Source organism: Parasteatoda tepidariorum, chromosome X2 (assembly GCF_043381705.1).
Source record: "Parasteatoda tepidariorum isolate YZ-2023 chromosome X2, CAS_Ptep_4.0, whole genome shotgun sequence".
Classification (NCBI taxonomy): Eukaryota; Metazoa; Arthropoda; class Arachnida; order Araneae; family Theridiidae; genus Parasteatoda; species Parasteatoda tepidariorum.
The window spans coordinates 19,207,942-19,223,780 of record NC_092215.1 but is presented as its reverse complement, the minus strand read 5'-3'; the positions used below and the strand labels follow the sequence as shown (position 1 = coordinate 19,223,780).

General features: G+C 26.8%; 1 protein-coding gene across 4 annotated transcripts in view; it reads left to right on the top strand.

Annotated features, from left to right (window-relative positions):
* Window positions 1–15,839, top strand: part of LOC107450582 (probable cyclin-dependent serine/threonine-protein kinase DDB_G0292550) — a 45,157-nt gene that overhangs the window by 11,375 nt on the left and 17,943 nt on the right. The window contains exon 1 of one of the 4 annotated variants that reach the window (XM_071188113.1): window positions 1,335–1,351. The exons of the other annotated variants lie outside the window; for them this stretch is intronic. The gene's annotated coding sequence lies outside the window, so the exon portion shown is untranslated. Of the gene's footprint in view, window positions 1–1,334; window positions 1,352–15,839 lie in introns of those variants that run through there. 4 annotated transcript variants of the gene reach the window in all.

Genomic DNA, 15,839 nt, shown 5'->3' with positions numbered 1-15,839 from the left:
TTTAATATTTTAGACATAAGAATAATAGATAGATAAAAGATGTATATAAAATATAGATATAAATAAAATATAGAAAAGATATAAATTAAAGATATAAATAAGATATAAATAAGATAAAAATAAGATATAAAGTACATTAGTTATGTATATAGGAAAGATAGATTTCAGATAAAATGATAGATATAAGAATATAGAATGCTTTAATCGCTATTTCCCAATTTTTTTTTCTCGATTATATTTTATGTAAATTTTGTAGTGTATTTTATTAGATGCCCACTGGTTTTATGTATGTAAACTATGGGAGTTAGCAAAATTTGTCATTCTGAATTTATAATATTTGAGAATTGGTTGCTGAATCTTTGAGGTGCTTTTACTAAATGTCAAATATTTGTGCTGGTTGATGTGAAACTGCGTAATAACTTGTTGGACAGTGAATTCTGTAAGTTACAATTTTTGTTTTAATTTTTTAGACATAAGAATGATAGATAGATAAAAGATGGATATAAGATATAAATATAATAAGCTATAGAAAAGATATAAAGTATAGATATAAATAAGATGAAGATAAGATATAAATATAAATAAGCTATAGAAAAGATATAAAGTATAGATATAAATAAGATGAAGATAAGATATAAAGTAAATAAGATATAGATATAAGAAAGATAGATTTAAGATTAAATGATAGATATAAGAATATAGAACGTTTTTAAGTGTTATTTCCGAATTTTCTTCTCGATTTCAATTTATATAAATTTCGTAGTGTTTTTTATTAGATTCAAACTGGTTTTATGTATGTAAACTATGGAGGTTAGCAAAATTTGTCATTTTGGATTCATATTATTTGAGAATTATTTGTGGGCTCTTTGAGGTGCTTTTTTTTAAATGTTAAATATTTGTGCTGGTTGATGTAAGACAGCGTAATTATGTTTTGGATTGAGAATTCTGTGAATTACAATTTTTGTTCTTATTTCTTAGACATAAGAATGATGGATACATATAAGAAAGATGTAAGTTTAGATATAAATAAAATATAGATATAAATAAGATATAAATATAATATAGATATAAGAATGATATATTTTAGATACAATGTTAGATATATAGAATGTTTTTAAGTGTTATTTAACAATTTTGTTCTTGATTATATTTTATGTAAATTTTGTAGAGTTATTTATTGGATGCAAACTGTTTTATGCATGTAAACTATCGGAGTTAACAAAACTTTTCATTTTTGGATTTATGTTACTTGAGAATTGGTCAAGAGCTTTTTGAGGTGCTTTATTTAATTGTCAAATATTTGTGCTGGTTGATGTAAAACTGCTTAATAACTTTTTGGATAGTGAATTCTGTGAGTTCCATTCCGTGTTTTTATTTTTTAGTCATACGAATGATAGATAAAAGATAGATGGATGTAAAGTATAGATATGAATGAGATATAGATAAGATATTTATAAGAGATAGATTTAAAAATTATAGATTTATGCAAACTGGTTTTTATGTAAACTATCGGAGTTAATAGGACTTTCCATTCTGGATTTATATTACTTGAGAATTGGTCTCGGACTTTTTGAGAGACTTCTTTCAAATGCCGAATATTTGTTCTGGTTGATGTAAGATAGCGTAATATCTTTTTGGATAGGGAATTCCGTAAATTACAATTTTTGTTTTTGTTTTTTTAAATATATTTAAGTGCTATTTCCCAATTTTCCTCTCTATTAAATTTAATATAAACTTTGTTATTTTTTTTTATTCGATGAAAACTTTGTTTAATGCTTGTAAACTATCGGAATTAACAGAACTAGTCATTTTGGACTTAATTATTTGAGAATTGGTCATCAGGCTCATTGAAATGTTTTTTTTTTTAATATCAAATATTTGTGCTGGTTGAAGTAAGGCTTTATATGTTTAAGCAAAAAAAATTTTTATAGTTTTTTTATTAACTTCAAGATGCAAAACTTGATTAGGATTAGAATTCAAGATTATGATTGCTTCTAGGGTTCAATAGCTTCCAACTTTTACTCTCTGCAAGGAATACTTTTTTATTGCTTGTAAAAGGACAATTTTATTAACTATTATAATGTTTATAAATTTTTTGCTAGTATTTTTTAAAAAAAATTAATAAACAAAAATAAATTAATGTCTTTAACATTTTAAGTGCTCTTTTATTATTTGCTTCAAAAAAGAAATTCTGCTTTGTTTTTCATTAATAAATTAGTAGCCCAGATGCAAATACCCGATGAAGTATTTTATTTTCTATGATGAATTTCTGCGATTTTTTTGTATAATTTATTGGTTTTTGATTTTTCTTTATAGATTTTTAATTTTTCTTACGTTTCAGACTTCCAATTACTGATTATTCTTCTATTAGCATTAATTTATTATATTTATAACTAGTTTTATCGAACCAGATCGAATAAAATAGGGTTTTAGCAAACTTCCAAAAAATGATAAATTAACCCTCCAAAATATAATTTTATTTAATATCCAATAATTTTTATTTTTGGAACTAAGGAATTAAATTTTCAGATTTGAATGAAAATTTAGACAATTTTGTGCATGGAAAATAAAAGAAGGAAAGAAAAAAAAAACCTCAAGAGGCCTCTACCCTTGCCATCTTGGGTTTTAGGTTAAACTTTTGATTTGCGTTTTCTTGTTACTTTTTGTACAAATTTATAATATAGTATTATTATTCGGCAAAATAATGCGTTAAAAAAGTAGAAAATAAAAGAGTCGTTTTACTGGATTCGGAGAAATAGCACTTGATAATTTTTAGATTGATAATCTTTCCTCAAAATTTTTAAGCAGGAAAATGATGCGATTTATGATTTTGTTTTCGTATTTTAAAACCATGCATTTTTCAGTTTTTAGATTTATTAAAATTTTCTTTTATACAGTTTAAACTGATGAAACTGATTTTGGTTAGTCTTTTAGCGTTAATTGCATAAAAAATATGCTCATCAAAATCTTAGATATGGCATCTGGCAAAAACAGTTGATTGCTGAATTGATAAACTTTTTGTTAGAAAAAAATTTATGGAAATTTTAAAAAGCTGCATACTTTGGATATTAAATTGTGATTGGGTGACGGATTTGTAATTTACATGTATCAAAAGATAATGCCAAGTAGAATATTTCGAATTCACCTCCCCGTTTCCACCCTTTCGACAGTTGTGTTCAATTTTGACCTTTCAAATGGACATCTGTGATACGAGTAATTTTGTAGGCGATAAACCGTTTCCAGTCGAACGGTGATAGCAGTCACCACTGTCGCTTGCAAATTACCCACCACTCTAATTGTGATTTTTGTTTTTCATCTTAATGTTTAGTTACCACTTCATTCAGTGATTTCCGGGAATTATAAGGTAAGTTTGAAAAAAACATTTCAAAATGTTAGTGGTTGCGTCCATTTCTTTAACTGTTGAAAGGACTTCAAGTGCAAAAGGTTAATAAAATGTTATTTTTTAAATTTTTTTTTAATTAAAGTTATAAAGATATTATGACAGTGAAATTGGTTTACTACAGGTATTGCAATTTTATTGATAGTAATCAAATGGAAATTATTATTATATTAATGGTCATCATGCTGTTTAAACTGTATTTATGGGAGAAGGGTTAGTATTTATTTTATTTATTTTCTCCAGGTAAGTTAATACTTCTCTTACATAAGTTCAGCTGTAATTTGGATTAAAGGTAAGATATTCTTCTCTGATTACTGTACTAATGAATTTTTTTTTTTAAGGAAAAAGTGAAATATATGGGTATTGTTCGGAAACATTGAACTAAGAAATAATGTGAATTCATAAAAAGAATAAATTTGATACAAAATACCTGTACAAGTTCTTATAATTGTTAAAAGCAAAACGGAGATGGCAACAAGTTTAAATTATTGCTAATAAGTACCACATCAGTTCTTTTAGTTTTGGGCAAAATGAAGTTTTAGTTTGCATCATGTAGTTAATAAGTATTGCGATAAATTTATCTAAGTTTCTAACCATTTATTAATATTTTTATTGCTTTCTTTTTTATTTTTTTACATGAAAACAGTCATAAAAATTACCCAGTTGAGTCTAAAAGGGGAAAAATGGGAGCAAATTGCTTTATTTTTGATTTGAAAATTATATCAAAGCACGCAAAATATTTTAGCTATTTGCAGAAGATTTTTCCCATTGATAGTAAGAATAAACTTTTAGTTTCATCATACCATAGTTTAAGAATTCTTCTTCCTTTCTTTTTTTTTTTTTTTTTTTTTACAAAAGGATAAAAACTGATTTTTCTCATAAGGCGCCGATATTCACAGTTATGGAAACATGCTCTTTTTTCAAAAGGTTAAAATTTTTAACTTAATCAGTTCATTTTTAACATTTATTTTGAAAATTTAAGACGGTTGCGCCCACCTTTCTATATTTTCTTAAATTTGTTTCGAAAAATTGCGAAATATACCGTATTTATTGTAAATATAACTATCTTTACATCTGTAGGTATATATATATATATATATATATATATATATATATATACNTTGAAAAAAAGTATGTAGCGTTCATTTAAATATAAGTATCTTTATATCGGGAGTTATATATATATCATATATACCTATCGTAGTATAATTCTATTAATTTTTTCCAACAAAATTTGATCAATACAGATCTGCAATCAACAGATTGTGAAAGGTTATTAAACAGTATATAGCTTCCAGTTTTTAGAATTTTGATAAGTATTTTTAACGTTAAAAGACGTTATTAACGTTAATAGAATTCAATTATTAGAAATTCTAAAAATTATCAAGCGCTATTTCTCCTGATCTAATAAAGAAGGTAGAAAATGCTTTCATTTTCTACCTTTTTAAAAAAGTATTATTGAGCTGTCAAATAATAATACTATAGCATACGTTTGCTAAAAACAAAAAATATTTATAAAAAAAACACACATCACACAAAAATTTAACCTAAATTATAAGATGGCGAGAGTAAAGTCATCAAAATATTGTGACTAACAGCTTAATTTAAATACGTCACTTCTTGTTTCAGTGAATTTTTAAAGTAATTTCAAAACACGTTGAATTTATATATTTTTGTTGCTAAATGTTTAGGCTATTAGAATTTTACACTGTATATTTCTTTAGACTTTTTATATTTTTACAATTCATCGGAAAATTTTATAAATCCCTATTATACCAAAGTTTAATTGTTACCACTGTTACATTGCTATAAATATTAATAAATTGACCCAAAAAAAGCCTTATTTTGCATAAAAAGGGGATGAATAGTTCATACATTTTTTTATACTTCGCTTGCCAAGCGAAATGCGAATAAACATGGTTTTAAGCATGGTTTTAAAATATCTTTTCCGCTTAAAGGTAAAAATATTTTTATTAGCTATTATTACAACCAGCACTTCTAAATGTTATAATAATTAAAGAGGTTTGTTAATAATCTTTAACTAATAACATACATGCCAACTCTTCCGGATTTTCCGGAAGATTTTATTTTCTTATTTAAAGTGGTAGCAATACTCAAGTTATTCCAATTAACTTTTTGAATTATAATGATAATTATAAATGAGTTTGACCACCACTACATATAAATAATTACAATAAATATATCAAAGCATAATAATCTTAGCGCAAGCGAATTTCAACGGGATCAAAATATAAATATATTTTTGAGTCAGATTGTTTTTCGTTTATTGTTTAACAACCACTTTGAAAATCCATTATCAGAAAGAGTAAAAGTTGGCAGGTATGTAATAATACTTCTAAATGATAATTCAAAAAGACACCCAATGGTCGTGGTAGCTCAGGGGGTAGAGCGTTTGCCTTCCAATAGATAGAGATTCTCGATAGAGCTTTCCGGGTTCGAATCCCAGCGATTGGTGCTTGAAATGAGTTCCGCACCTGGCTCGCGCCGACCACAGTGCTGACGTAAAATATTCTCGGTGGTAGACGGATTATAGGTTAGAGTTCTCTAGTCGTCCGGGTAACCACAGGTGGTTTTCGTGGTTTTCCTCCCCATGTAACACAAATGCGGGTAAGTTCCCTCAGAAAGCAAATTTCCCCCAATACTTGGTTCAAGAGTTCTTCTGTCTTCCGGGTTGGGTTTAAAATTACAAGGCTACGGAGTTGAACATTAATAGTCGTAAACTCAAAAAATTGGGTCGGCTGTTCAGCGACAATTATAAATGAGTAACAGTTACAAATGGCAGTTATAAATGACAGTTATAAATGAGTAATAAAATGAGTTTATTAATATTAACTAGGTTTAGACAAAACAATATTTTCTTCAAGATTTTGTCATTCTGTCCTTGTTATTACGGTCCTTTAATTTATGTTTTAATTTTTTCCTTGCTTTAATCAATATAAAAAGTAATTACTTCATCAAATATATTTAATGTTTGGTAACTAATAATTGTTTTATGATAGTCAATTTTGTGTAGATAAATTGTATTAATGCACCCGTTTTCAAATAAAATACCTTATAAAACATATTCCCAACATCGTAAATTATTTGCTACATTTAGGTCCAAAATTGTGTTCCAAATAAGCTGCTACATTTAGGTCCAAGCTTTTGTTCCAAATTAGTTGCTACATTTCAAGTAAGGGGCGTCATAAATAACTACCGATGCAGTTTAGTAGATCAACACCAGTAAAATTATAATACTAATGAATTCATAATTCATTTGCGGGAAGATAGTCTTACATGATTAATGGTGGAAGAGCTCTTACTAAATGTCGTGCGAGCCCTGGATATTTGAAACAAATTCAGTACTGTTTTAAGGAGCGAATATTTGTAAGTAAACGTTGTTAATTGGTAACATAGTATCCTGAAACCTCTAAAAAATGTTCTAACGAAATCATAAAATCATCGGCATCAATAACCAGTACAAAAGTATTCAAATGTAGGAACTAATTTAGAACAGAGGGAGTATTTTTTTTCTTGAACATAACACTTTCTGAAGAATCCCCCAAATGTCTTACCACATATTTCATAAAGATACTTTTTAAATAATTGCAAAATATCGAGTTTTTATAACAATACTAAATACTCCAGAGTAGATTAAACGAAATTGTCCAATGGAAATTTGTTACAATTCTTATGAAGAATCCCCCAAATGTCTCATCATATATTTCATAAATATATTTTTTAAATAATTACAAAATATCGCGTTTTCATAACTATACTAACTGCTCCAGAATGGATTAAGCGAAATTGTCCAATGGAAATTTGTTACAATTCTTATGAAGAATCCCCCAAATGTCTCATCATATATTTCATAAATATATTTTTTAAATAATTACAAAATATCGCGTTTTCATAACAATACTAAATGCTCCAGAGTGGATTAAACGAAGATTGTCCAATGGAAATGTGTTAAAATTCTTACGTAAACATGCGGGTTCTCTTTCGATACAAAAGATATTCCTAACCTTGTTCAAAAGCACTTTCACTGGACGTAGGTCGGTGAATGTAGGCGTTTGTGTATTTGCCTTCCCTTGACTTCCACTCGATCTTGACATTGAAGCTCGATGGCCTCCAATGAAAATCCAAATTATGTCAAAACATTTCATTTTTGAGATCGTGAAATCTGAATGTCATTTATTGACTTTGAACTGGGCTCAAAATGCGCGTTTCAGTAAATAGACATAACTTGAAATGTGCGTTTGAAAAAAAGGATGTAGCGTTCATTATTCGTTCTATAATTCTCTTAATATTCAATTGTCATAACGGTAGTTTAAAAAATGGAATTAATGCTATGTCAATTTTTTAATAACTGTCCTTTTATTACCAAGCTATATCTTCTTTTGAAATGCTCATTTTAAGCTATGCTCATTTTCCTAAACGCGCATTTCGAGCTTTCTCTATTTCTACAAACGCGCATTTAAAGGTTCGTATAAGGTATCCTTTTTTTTCAAACCTTTTAAGCTATGTCCATTTTCTTAAATATGGAATTTGAACTAAACCTGAATTAAAATAATCACTATTTATATTTGTTTTTCTTCTTATATTTACAACGAAGATTATAGCATACCATAAATATCACAATTTATCTCACATACATATCCTCCAACAACTACGGAATTTTCGTTGTTTCTGAAAATTATTCAACTATTGGTAAAAGAAGCAATGTGTTAACACTTTAATAAATGAAAATTAACTAGATTTTAAACACATAAATAATTTAAAAAGATATATAAGAGCTCTGATAGTTTAACAGTCACATTAAGTTGTGATAAGAATTTCTTAAAAATTTTCCTTGTTTCAAAAAATTTTGCTTATGCCGAATACCACTGGAAAAATCCTCGCATAAACCTCAACAATTGGATGGAAAGCTCATGTCGAAATCATGCAACTTAAGATTTTATTTGTTATTGACTTCTCATTATAGGTCAACATAGATCCCATGAATCGGTTAGTGGCGCTTCGGGCCAGCATATCAAAATCGTGTTAATTTGGAAATTAAGTTTTTTTTTACGTATTAATTATGTTTTGTGTATCTTTTATTATTTAGGTAAAGCTTATATGTAATAAGTAAGTTATTATTAATAGTTAGTTTGAAAATGTCACTCTAGATTGAATGGTTTTATAAATACCCTGTCACAAACCGAGAAAAAATTAAAAAACAATAGAGAAGGATCGAATAAACAGGTTTTACTTCTTCCTATCTACCAAGGTATATTTGTAAAATAAAGAAAATCAGGCCAACTTAATCCTTTGACTCAGAATTATTAAATATGTTTTTCATATTTTTTTCATTATTTTGTAATAATTTAGATCAAAATAAGTAAAAAATATTTAGTATTTTAATAAGATATGGTTATGAAATACATCATAAAACACCAGTGACTTTTTCTGCGTTAACCCTTTCGCAGAGATGCCAACTTGCTCCGGACTGCAAATAAATCTTTTAAAGTGGTAGTTTATTAATTGTGATTCTTGGTTTAATAAATTCAAATTAGTAGATTTTTATCCACCACTATTTCTAAATAATTCATAGTTCTATATAATTCACCACTTTATAGTAGTTTTATCATGCTATGCCTTTTAAAAAGCAAGCAAAAATAGTCAAATATTTGCAAAATTTAGTTTGCAGTTATTTGTCGGTTTTTCAATTATTTTGGCTTGTCTGGAGCAATTGGCATCTCTGCTTTCGCGCCGACTGTCACAAATACGTGCCAGCATAAAACCGTATCAATCAGCGTAAAAAGATAAAACTGGTAGCCAAAGTAGTTCTTTAACAGTTCATTTGTGGGAAGGGTTATAATTGTTTGATTTATTTAACAAGTTCACGCCGGGGTGACCCACCGGTGGGTCACGCCAGGTTTTCTCATCTTGGCCAGGGATGAAAGCGAGACGGAAACGAGGAAAGGCTGGTAGTAAAACCTTTCCAGTTATAGCTAGTTTTGGGGAGGAGTTTACTTATTCTTTTTTTAGATTTTTCAACAATATCTACTTTATCTTGGAAAAGAAGCAGTTTTATATATATGCCAGAATTATAAAAGAAATCTTGATAGTTACAGATATTTCATTTTTTTCGAAAAAAGTGCTGGAATGAAATGTTTTACGTACCAGGTTTTTCTCTTTTCCGTCTTGCTATATAAGGGCTTTCACCCATGATCTTGGCAGCGCACCGGAGTAAAAACTGCTAACAATGAATTTCATTTTTTAGTTTTTTTTCGGGAATAATAAAAATCCATGACTACCAATTGTTTTTAACGGATGCAATTTTTATATTGAATTGCTTCTTCGCCGTGATAAATTTCCTTACAGTGAGTTGTTATTGTTGAGAATAGATTAACTCCTCCCTAATATTATCTAATATTGAAATAGTTCTTCAACCAGTATTTTCTCTTTTCCCGTACCAGTATTTTCACTTTCCCCGGCTTGAACGTGTTAATTCAACTTTACTTTAGTTCAAAATAAAATTATTTAGTTATACTTTGAAATATCATTGATTATATATAAGATTAAACTAGAAATAATTAAAGTAAAATCAAAGTAAGTTTGTCAAATTAGCAGCGCCTACATTTAAGCTACCGTTTCTTATTTATTCGAATTCGTTAGAAATAGTGGTGGATAAAAATCTATTAAATTGAATTTATTAAATTAAGAATCACAATTATATGTATTCTTTCATGTGTCAAATTGACGCGTGTTCGTAAACCTAGTGATGTATTCGTTCATGCGTCAAATTGACGCATGTTCGTAGAAATAGGTATATAGGAAACGTCCATAAGCCTAGTGTTAAAAACGTACTTGAATTATTTATGCGTAATGATGTGCAAAATTCTTTTCAACCAGATTAATTAAATCAAAATTCAAAGCATACATTCTATTACTACTAGAAAAAAGCCTATTAGCATTACTATAAAACTTAATCTGTTTTTTTTTTCATTCACACAGTGAAAGGTACAAGAAATTTAAATATTAAACTCAATACTTAAAATTTATTAACGTAAACCCAAAATACGGTTTTATAAATAATTCCTTTTTAATAACTTGTTATTGAATGAAGTTATGACAAAACTTACTTTATAAGTATTGTCCTTTGTGGTGCATTGACATTGGTTTATGCAATTAAATAATATCAGAAAAATCTATCCTTGGTAACTTCCAGGTGTATTTATTTCATTTATATACTCTAAAAATGAGGGTTAAACCCGCAGCTTTAATCTACTAATTCAAGGGCTTTTTGCTATGGGTCACTCACCCAACGAAACATTCCCTTACTCCACTATAAAATATGCCACTATAAAATAACAAAACTATTTATTGACGTTATTGGGAACGTACACACCTCAAGTAATGTTAAGGATAAATCTTTTAATCGAAAATTGTGAGATACAAGAATGTTGATTAGAAAAACGTGAGTAGTTTGTTATATTTATGAATATTGTAACTTATTGAAAATAATTAAAATAAAAGAAATATATCTCTTCAGATGAGATAATATATCTTATTATAAATATGCTTCTTCAGATGAGATAAATAAATTAAAAAGAGTACGTTTTAATGTCTTTAAGTCAATATTTTATAAATTTAATAACTAATTGAAAATAATTAAAATAAAAGAAATATATCTCTTCAGATGAGATAATATATCTTAATATAAATATGTTTTTTCAGATGAGATAAATAAATTTAAATGACAACGTTTTAATGTCTTAAGTCAATAATTTATAAATTTAATAACTAATTGAAAATAATTAAAATAAAAGAAATATATCTTTTCAAATGAGATAATATATCTTAATACAAATATGTTTCTTCAGATGAGATAAATAAATTAAAATGACTACGTTTCAATGTCTTAAGTCAGTAATTTATAAATTTAATAGCTAATTGAAAATAATTAAAATAAAATATTTTCAAATGAGACAAATTTTAATGGATACTATACTTTAATGTTAAGTGAATAATTTAAAGATGTAATAACTTACTGAAATTTAAAAATAAAATCTTTTCAGATGAGATAAATAAATTTAAATGGCTGCTATACTTTAAAGCTATGTTAATAAATTAAAAATTTAATAATTAATTGAAATTAATTTAAATACAATCTCTTCAGATGAGATAAATAAATTTAAATGGGGGACTTCATTTTAATGTTTTAAGTCAATAATTTATAAATGTAACAGAATATTGAAATTATTTAAAATAAAATATCTTCAGATTAGATATGGGTCATTCTCACAGAAACAGTCATTTTCATGTCCCCAGTATATTTTATGTTTGTTTCACAACTTACGAAAAAAAAAAATTCAGGGAAAGTGTCCTTCAGAATGCAGGCTAACAAAAGAATAAAAATAAAATTATCAATTTTTATTTTTTATTTATTTTAGGCAATTAAAATATACCAATATGTCATTCCCTCACTTGTCCCCACTGCTAATTTAAAAAAAGAAAAAAATTGTTTCTGGAATAAATTTTTTTTTTTACAAATTCGTGTTTTTTATTTCAGAATACTGAAATATAGAATTCAGAAAATCAATTTTAAATTTAATTTCTGATAAAAATATTAACACAGCACTATTTTAAACTTTGTCCCCAGTGTTTCGCGTCATTCCCTCACAACAATGTTCTTATCACCTGCAATCTTCTTAGAATAAAAATATTTTAATAAAAACTTCAGAAGTTAACAACTGGCATCATAGAACAAAATTGCAGTATGTTTCCATCTTCAACTTAAAGAAGCTTTGCTGTGGAATAAATTTGAATGAATCAAACCAGGTAAAATTTTTTACATTTGTCATTCCCTCATGTCATTTTTTAGAGTAAAATAAAATACAACTTCATCGAGAAAGTGGATAATTATATGTTGCTTTCTTGTATGAATATAATTGTATGTGATTGACTTCAGAAATTAATTAGGCCTAACTGTTATTTTTAAATTTTATTGAATTCGTCATTCCCTCACTAGTGTATAAAGTGAGGGAATGACGCTAAAGTGAGGGAATGATTCAAGATGAGTATATTATTAAATTTTTTTTTGTTCAATCGTGCCAGCCAATTTTATTTCCCAAACCTGTAAAAACTATTAAATATATAAGACTAAATTATAATAAATATTAGATATACTTAGTATGTTATCATTTTCAAACTTTAGGTAGATGTAACTTAGATAAAAACATGTATTAAAATAAAATATCATTCCCTCACTATTAGTGTCATTCCCTCACTTTTTAAATAGTGAAAATAATTAATTTACTTATTAATTAATTTGAAAAATAAAATAAAAAAATAATAAATTAATTTATTAAATTAATTAATTTATTTATTAAATTAATTAATTAATTATTAATTATTATAAATTAATTAATTATAAATTAATTATTTAAAAAATTAATTAATTTAAATATTAAGTGTAATTTATAGGATATATACTTTCTTTATAATGCCATTACATATTTTTATTAATATAAAAAGTTTCAGAGCTTTTTATTCACTTTACTTTTTTGGGATTTTATGAACTGAAAAATGGCAGTTTTCGTGAGAATGACCCATATATATAATTCAAATAGTGACAATGTTTTTAAGTTTTAGGTCAATAATTTTTAAATGCTATAACTTATTAAAATTATTTAAAATAAAATCTCTTCAGATTAGATATATAATTCAAATAGTGACAACGTTTTTATGTTTTAGGTCAATAATTTTTAAATGTAATAACTTATTAAAATTAAATAAAATAAAATACCTTTAGATGATATAAATAAATTTAAATGGTGACTATATTTTAATGTCTTAACTCAATAATTTATAAATTTAATAACTTATTGAAATTAATTAAAACGAAATCTCTTCGGATGAGATGAATAAATTTAAATGTTGACTACTTTTTAATGTATTCAGTCAATAATTTATAAATGTAATAACTTATTGAAATTAATAAAAAAAATCATCTTCTGATGAGATAAAGTTTGTTTTAATATCTTAACTTCGATAACTGTCAAATCTCGATATCACGAACTTGAAGGGAGACACTAAGAATTTCGCGATCTAGAAAATCGAAAATTTAATCGATTTTTTCTGAAATCCTAGTCATTAAAATACATTTATTTAAAAACCACAAGAAACACTTATTTAAAAACCACTGGAAATCGAGAACTATTTGCGGCTGAACATCCACCGTTTTTTAGCATCCACTATTTTTTAAACATGCTACCCGTTTAAAATTGTCAATAAAAAATTTCTGCGCCGTAAACGGTTAAAGTTATTAATCTTTATTTAATCTTTATTATAATACCGTTATTTTCTTAAAAGTATATTTTTCTTAAAGGCAATTTTCATATTACTTGAACATGAAAAGTCAAACATTTGGTGATCAAGTTCACGTTTCGTTTTCATGTGAAATGTGTGTAACGAAATCAGATAGAAAAAATGTACTTTCTCTTATAAACATATGTTTTTTATCGATGGATTTGGATTGTTGACCCTCAAAATAGGGGGGGGGGGAGATGCATGTGGAGTCTGCATAGTTTAGGTAGGAGAACGGTCAAAACAATGGATCCATAATATCTCGCCATCTCTAAGAAGTCGTATTTTCATAATTTATTTTGAAAGACTTTATCAACCGATTAATTTTAAATATAGGTTTTTGTCATTTAACGTTTTGCTTACGGCTGGTGCAAATTATGATCCAGAATAGCAACTGCTAACAGGCGCCGTTGGCAAAAGGTCAAAATTGCGTACGCTGCAAAAACTGTGGTGTAATATCTCTCTAAATTGGATGCTGAACAACCCAAAAAGTGGTGTGAAGGACACTTTTTTTCAAGTCATCATGAAATCGAACTTTTAGGGTTATAATTTAAAAGATATAGTTGAATCTAAAACAATTATAGTGCAAAATATTTGCACCAAGTCACGCACGTTCACACCATACTTTAAATATTTTCGCTTGCGAAAGGACTTAAGTTGGCGCACTTTTTACATCGTATCGTTTTTAGAATGCATACAATCGATCACGAGTTAACGCAAAATTATCGATGTTTTTTCATGCTACTATGCATCTACGGAAACAAAAGTTCACCCTTACGAAATGTATGAATATTTTTAGTTATGTATTAAGGATATTTATATTTTCTATTTTAAGGTTCTACAAACTGTAATAAATAATTTCATAATTTAGAATTTCCATAGGCTTCTAATAGGTTAAGACTAGTTCGAATTCGTCTTATTTGTGATAAACGTATATTTGATTTAAACACTTATTTTATTTAAATAATTACTGTATATATGTATCCTAAATTAATGATTCTTACTTTTATTGTCTCGTAAATATAATTTAATTGATTATGCATCTTATCTTTTTCTATAATTATAAATATTTGTGTTGAATACCAAAAAAAAAAAAATTTCTTTACAGTAATTATAAAATTAGTGTAAACATTTCTTTAACTTACAATATTTTTTGTCGTCCCTTTTTAATTTGAATTTTAAAAAATAATTAATAATTATAAAAAATAGTTTTTAAGCATGTAATTATCTTAAAATGAACAAGTTTTATAATTGTGTGCAAAGTGTCTCAATTATTGGCTATACCTTCCAAATATAATTTCCAAATTATGGCTATACCTCCCAGTATTATGAGGGTGATATGTCTTAAAAGGGTTATATTCTTTCAGAGAAAGTTCGTTTTTGAGTCTGTTTTTATAATTTAAAATATTTTTTCTTCTCACTTAATTTTATTTAATTTTATAACCGCCGTTGAATAGCCGACCCAATTCTGAGTTTAGAACTATTAATGTTCAACTCCGTAGTTTTGTAATTTTGAGCACAACCCAGAACTCCTGGATCCAGCATTGGGATAAACCAGCCTTCGCGGTAGCTTGCACTCAATTAATTTTATTTAATTTTCCGTCTATTAATTTCATTTTTAATAAAAAATAAAAATTTTTAACTCATGAATATTTTGCTCAAGTGAAATATTTATGAAATATGAAATATGTTTTTCAATTAAATCTAATAACGAAGTTTTATATCATTAAAATTTAAATACTCTTTGCATATAAAAATTAAGAAAATTTTGTGGTAAAAACTAATCCTTTTAACTCATTCTAATTTCCATTCTAATTACACATGGGAAATATGAATTTGGGTCATTTTTTAAAGGAAAAAAAATTATATGGACTTTAGCCCTTTACAGTGATTAAACTCTTCTTTCAGGGGTGTTGAATCTAGAAGAATATATATATATATATATATATAATATATATTTATCTAGGGGCATCCAGGGGTTACTGATAACCTGGAGTGCGCACACGTAACTGCTAAAGTAGAGAGACTAGGACACCACACAGGAAAGACTTGGCGGACATTTTATTGATGGTCAAAAGAGACCTGT